Source organism: Prionailurus viverrinus, chromosome B3 (assembly GCF_022837055.1).
Source record: "Prionailurus viverrinus isolate Anna chromosome B3, UM_Priviv_1.0, whole genome shotgun sequence".
Taxonomy (NCBI): domain Eukaryota; kingdom Metazoa; phylum Chordata; class Mammalia; order Carnivora; family Felidae; genus Prionailurus; species Prionailurus viverrinus.
In genome coordinates this window covers 11,763,543-11,770,066 of record NC_062566.1, presented here as the reverse complement: position 1 = coordinate 11,770,066, position 6,524 = coordinate 11,763,543, and the positions used below count along the sequence as shown (strand labels likewise).

The following is a 6,524-nucleotide window of genomic DNA, read 5'->3' as shown; positions in this document are numbered from 1 at the left end:
ATCATATTTCCCTCTAACTCCAGAAAACACCAAATAAACCCTTAATCACACAAGAAATCACTCAACTTTTACTGCTCTCCTACTCCTTGACCCGCCACCAGCCCATTTCATTTCCCATGGTCTGGCCTCTTGGCCTCTTTCTTTATAAGCCATATCACCTGGCCATCAAGAAACTTCCAGCTCCTGGATCCTGTCTGGTTTCTAGTTTCACCCAGGTTACCCAGAGTTTACGGACTGGCTGTGCTCCTCCTGGTTCTTTTCTGCCCCTGGAATTGCTGTCTTCCCTCTACCCCCCAGGGCATAAAAATCTTTCTCTACACCGGGCCTATTCCCTTACCAGCATCTTGGAAGGCCTTGATCACTTCAGGGAGACGTTTTGTTTTCATTCCCAGCAGGGACGTGAAACATTTCTTCCCCATCTCGAGCGGGAAAACTTAAAAGATACCTCCATTGGCAATTTTCCATGTGATTTCTCATCCCCAGGTTGATGGTTTGTAAGACGAGAGTACCTCCTTACAAGTACAAAACCAGTCAGACACTCTCCGGGAAACAAAGCAAGCATGTAGTGTCTAACCTGAACAATAGTATCAAAGCTTTAACATTCCGTCATTACCTCAACTTCACCGTGTCCCAAGTAACCTCTGCCTCCATTCTTCCCTTCCCTACCCTTCCTCCAACGCTTAACTAACCCCTTTAATTGGTGTGTCCTGTTTCTGCCCATGGCCTTGAGGTCCTTCCCCTGCCAGCTTCCAAACGAGCAGACCTCTGCATTCGTGGCCATCTCCACCCCCCGCCCCAACCCACCCCCCGCACACCGAGTTAGACTGACGTGGCTTTGAATCAAGGGCTGTAACTTTCTAGATTTGGGAGCTGCTAGATGACCTCCCGCTGAAAACCGAAGGCAGCGGTAGCCGTCTCCATGGTTATTACAAGGATTAGTGAGAGTTTGTCAAGTCCCTTATATAGCACTAAAAAAAAATAGGCAGTTTTCTAGGGAATGACAGTTGTTGTTTTTACTATTATTAATCATCAAGATGGTTAGTAGGCTCCAGAATCCTATCTTATTGCTTTTCGGTATCAGTGAGGGTTCAGCTAGAAAACTGGAACCACGGGGAACCATATCTTTGTTACCAGGATTTGATGTTGTGCAATTGTGGGAGCTGGTTAACAGCTGTAAGTTTCTGTAAGGCTGTTGCACTGTTACCTTTATATCCGATGCTGGAGTTTCAAGCCCATGGGGCATCCAGTCAGGTGGGGAAGATAGATGTACAGTGTAGGACAACAAGAGTAAGCTAGAAAACAAAAGGAGACCTGTGTCAGTTCTTGGAACCTGGAACCTTTCACCATGGAGATGAAGACATAACCCTAACCCAAGAGCCGGAGTAGCTAAAGAAAAATCTAGGGCAAGGTAGAGCCGTCACAGGCCCAAACACTGCTTCACACGAAGGAGGTGGGTCAGCAGATCTACAAAAACTCATGAGCTGTAAAATGTTTCCCCCTTCTCTGCACCCTCCAAGTCTCCCCCAAATCTCCATGGTGGTCTTCCTAAACAATAAGTGTACAAGAAAGGGAATTCTGGGAAACACAGACCCACCCAAGCCACCATACTTTCTTCCAACATGTTCTCTCCATGACCTCCCTTCTCAGTTTCCATTAGAGCATTGGTCTCTAAGTAGTTCCTCATTTATTACCTAGTCTCCCCTTCCCAACAATTCTACTTCTAGATTGTTCTTCAGGAACTCTGCTGTTATCATAACACCATTCCTAATCTGATGCCACTCAAGTCTCCATACCAGGAGGAGCCCACCTGTTACCCCACCATGGTATGCTTGGAATGGCCAGATTGATCTCCTTTCTCTTCCCAAAACACACTGGACCATTTGTGCAGTGTCCCCACATGAAAACCACTTTAGCTCCTTTAGAGCCCAAATCAAATCCCACCTTCCATCTCAAGACTTTCCAATCCCAGGCAGCTCAGGTGTTGTGGTGGCAGATTCTGAGATACAACAAGCAACCATAGCTCCTCAGTTAGGTTGGGGGTTATCTCTTACCTCTTCAAGTCTCTTACAGGGCTGGGGAGCTGGTGGGAAGGAATAAAATGCTTTACAGTGAAAGAAATAACATCTTGTATGACTTCTACTATCTATACGCAAGTGGAAAAACAAAAGTGATGGTTCACTGTGTGGTAGGAGAGCTCTGTTCTCCAGTATGGTAGTGTGGCCTCCACTCCCTGGCTCTTAATGGCCATATCCAACCAGATCCAATGAGATCTTGACGAAGATCTATTTGCATGCAATTATCCCTACATCTTTGTTTAACCCAAATGCACATACTTGGATACTGATATTCCTCCAGAGAAAGACTTTCCTTTTTTCTTTTTGTATTTTGCTTCTTTAGAGGAAGACTGAACGTTGCTCGTTAAAGTCGGGATCTGGTCTCCCTTCATCACAAAGGTCCTGACTACTCCTTCTAAAGTCCCTTCCTCTCAGTTGCTCTTTTGTCCGGGTTTATTTTCCTTTGTAACCCTCTTCTATGGCTGACATTATCGACTGTCATCCTTTATTTACACCTGGTATATCTTCCCTACTGGAAAGTAAGGACTCTGTTTTGTTCACTGTAGAATCCCCAGCATCTGGCACTTAGTAGGACCTTAGTAAATATTTGTTGTTGACGGAATAAAATTGGTCTTGTTTGCCTCTTGCTGGCACCCCAGATCATTTTCTCTCTCTGGGTCTCTGTAAAATGGAAGCATTAGAAGTGGCTGCTGGCGATTCCTCTGCTAACACTTGAGGAGCATAGTATGTAGGAGAAGGACATGCAGAGGGTGAAGGCACAGGTTCTGGAATCAGACCCCCTGAGCAGAATCCTGGCTCTGTCTTTTGTGTAAACATGGATGTAGTCTCACTTTACTGAGCCCCGGTTTCCCTTTTAAAGTGGGGGAAATGATAATACTTCTCCCATAGGGCTGTTATGAAGATTAAGTAAGATAGAAAGAGTTCAGTGCTTTACATGGAGCCAATGCTCATTCAATGTAAGGTAGGCTGACTCACAGGCTTAGAAAGATGCCCACACCCAAATCCTCAGACCTGGTGAATATGTTACCTTACAGGCCATAAAGGGTTGTGCAGATGTGATTAAGTTAAACTTGTTGAGGTGGGAAAGTTATTGTGGATTATCCAGGTAGGTCTGATGTTCGAGGGAGGGAGGAGGGCCTGAGTTAGAGAAGAGGGGAAGAGAAAATCAGGGGCTGGAGTGATGTGCCTTGAAGATGGAGGAGGAGGCCACAGGCCAAGGAATGGAGGTGGAATTTAGAAGCTGGAGAGGACGAAGAAACGGAGACCCTCTAGAACCTGCAGGGGGAATGAGGCTTGCCAACAACTTGTTACATCTTTCTGTGGGACTAATTTTGCTGTTCTGACCTTCAAAATGAGAATATAATGGGTCTTTGCTGTTTCCAGTCTCTGGGTTGGTGGTAATTTGTTATGGTGGCAGTAAGACACCAACACATGTGTATCACCAGGCATTCACTTTTACTTGGCCTGTTTTCATCACCTAAGCACTAAGTTTATCATTGCTTCTTCAATTCCCCACAGAAGACACGTTTCTGTGTTATCTGTGGCTGAGGACTCAATTTTGAGTACTGGGGACTGACTGATTTGTATTCCACAGCCCAAGTCAGGATTGTGACATTGTGGTCAATGTGCTTTTCTTCCCCTTGTTCCCTGATGACCTTCTTCTTCCCACTGTGATCCTTTATTTTCACTCTTCAGGGTCCTCGGACCTCTCTTCACCTGACTTGCCCCTTGGTCTCCTTTTAAATGATCTGTTGCTACACAAAAGATCTCCCCAAATTTAGAGGCTTAGAACAATAGCCATTTTGTTGTTTCCCTTGGCTCAGTGAGCTCAGTTGAGCGGATCTTCTACTGACGATGTTGGTGGCCTCTCGTGGGGTTGTTGTCACACAGTGACCAGGAACAGGGTCATGAAGCCTTGACCGGGATGCTGGGCCTTTCTTCCTCACCGTGAAGTGTCAGGGTCTCCTCTCTACATGATCCTTCCATATTGCCTTCCTGACCGGACAGGCACACTTTTTAAATGGACTCTGAAGACTCCAGCATTAGTTTTCTGGGGCCTTCATGACAAATTATCACAAACTGGATGGCTTAACATGACAGAAATTTATTCTGTCACAGTTCTGGAGGCCAGGAGTTGGAATCCAGGAATAGACGGGGCCCCGCTCCCTCTAGAAGTTCTCGGGGAAGAATCCTGGAGGAGGCTCCTCTAGCATCTGGTGGCTTCAAACAGTCACTGGTTTATGGTAGCATCTCTCCATTCTGTGCCTCTGTCTCCGTGTGGTCTTTTCCTTTTCTGTGTCTCAGATCTCCCTCTGCTTTTTTCTTATAAGGGCACTGTGGTTGGGATTAGGATCCCTTGGGTAACCCCAGGTGATTTCATCTCGAGATCTTCAACCAAACTACATCTACCAAGATGTTTTTTTCCAAAATAAAGTTACATTCCCAAGTTCTGGGGCTTAGGACATGGATGAAACTTTTTAGGGAGACTCACTGAACCTAACACCAGTCCCAAAGCAAGTATTCCAGGAGAGGAAGTAAAAGCGTTCAGGCTTCCTTAGGCCCAGAATTGGCCTGAGGTGACCTTTGTCCCAATATCCCCATTACTGTACATCATAGATCCAGCTCCAATTCAGAGTGCAAGGAGACCCTACGCAGGCACCAGCCCTAAGACAGATGGCTCCCTGGGACAACAGTGGGTGACCAAGTGCCTCATGTCCTGACCTAACTTCTCAAAGGAATACCTTTTTCCAGAGGCATTATTCCTAAACGCCCCCCGCGTGCCCCTGCATCATTAGTGAGGGAGCTCAAGGTGGATTAGCAGTGAACCTAACTCATTAGAATAAAAGGTGAATAGAAGATAACAATGATTTAATGTATTGATTCGTCTCCATTTGAAGTTGTTTCATGCTTTAATTCAAGGACACAGCCAGGTAGGAGAAATATTTTCCAGAGGTGGTGTTTTTTTCCCAGTCCCTACGGAAAGGCCACTTTCCGCTTTTCTCCGCATGGCCTCGGGACAAAGCGGATTAGGGGTGCAGCTTTGAAGGGGAATAATGAAGTGCCTCCTCCGTAAAATGCAGAGAATAAGACAAAACTCCCAACATGGGTATGGGGATCACATTGATGAAGATGAAGTATTGTCATATGAGTGGGACCCCCCCAGTGGGTATGTAAAAAGCATTGACGTAAACTTGATTTAAGGGGTACAAAGCAAAAAATTACCTTTCTCTAGATATCGAATAGCTACTTTTTATTTATTTATTGAAACATTTATTTTTGAGACATAGAGAGAGAGCAGGCTCGCACAAGTCGGGGAGGGGTAGCGAGAGGGAAACAGGGGATCTGAAGCAGGCTCTGTGCTGTGAGGGCAGAGCCCGATGGAGGGTTCGAACTCACCAACCGTGAGATCATGACCTGGGCCAAAATCAAGTGTTGGCAGCTTAACCAACTGAGTCGCCCACATGCCCCTCAGCCACATTGTTAAGAGTTAACTCTTAATTGCTTTGGCTAAATACACATTCTTTCTTTTTCATTCATAAGAAATGTTCAGCGTGCCGCATCTGTTGTGGTAAAACAGGGTAAAACAAGAAAAGCCAGCCTGACAATCTCCTGAGGACTTTGGTTTGGACTGGTCATGTGTGGGAAGGAAACCCCTCCAATTCTTAGAATCCGGGCTCACCTCTGTCTCCCCTGCCTTTGTCCCTGCATATGAATATGCTTTCTCAGAGCCTCCTACACGGAAGAGGTCACCGGAGCAGGACACATGGCAATAACGGAAGTCGCTGGAGAGGAAGTTACGCTCCGATGACCCGAAGGTTTGGTTTTGCATCCGGTTTCACTTCCGGTTTGCGGGCCGTTGCTGGGCGGTTTCTTATACTTGCTGGCAAACAGTGCCTTTGGCTCTGCGAACTACCCCCAACTGCGTGCAGCCCTTGGTTGATTCACAGGCACAGGCTGGAGAAGGTGCCACAGGCCGAAGAACCGGAACTGACAGAGGGTCCAGGAGTCAGTTGTGGAGGTGAGATTGCCCAGGCCAGCTTGTTGCATCCTCCAGGGCCCTTCACCTCTGCTGCGTTTGTCACAAATCCAGCTCTGCTGGTGATGCCTGCTGTGGCCCGGGGACCCTTGCTTCCTTCCTCCTCCGATCAGTCCTGCTCACTAGTCTAGGCATGTGTGGAATCTGGAGGCAGAAGGCTTCAGCTTCTGGGGCGCCTGGGCCGCTCAGTTAAGCTCAGGTCTGACTTCACAGTTTGTGAGTTTGAGCCCCGCATTGGGGCCTTCTTCAGATCCTCTGTCTCTCTCTGTCTCTCTCTCTCAAAAATAAACATTAAAAACAAACACACAAAACTACTCTTCCTTACTCTGTTGGGGTATCCTTAGGGAAAACAGGTAAGTGGACTTCTTTCTAAATAAATAAACAAATAAGCAAATAAATAAATAAATTCAGCT

At 46.5% G+C, this 6,524-nt stretch overlaps 1 long non-coding RNA gene across 1 annotated transcript; it reads right to left on the bottom strand.

Moving 5' to 3' along the window:
* Positions 1 to 343: 343 nt before the first annotated feature.
* LOC125167225 (uncharacterized) lies at positions 344 to 5,834 on the bottom strand. The gene is made up of 3 exons (XR_007152707.1): positions 5,755 to 5,834; positions 1,205 to 1,292; positions 344 to 512 (listed from the first exon to the last, which is right to left on the bottom strand). It is a non-coding gene; the product is annotated as an uncharacterized LOC125167225 (long non-coding RNA).
* Positions 5,835 to 6,524: the final 690 nt, after the last annotated feature.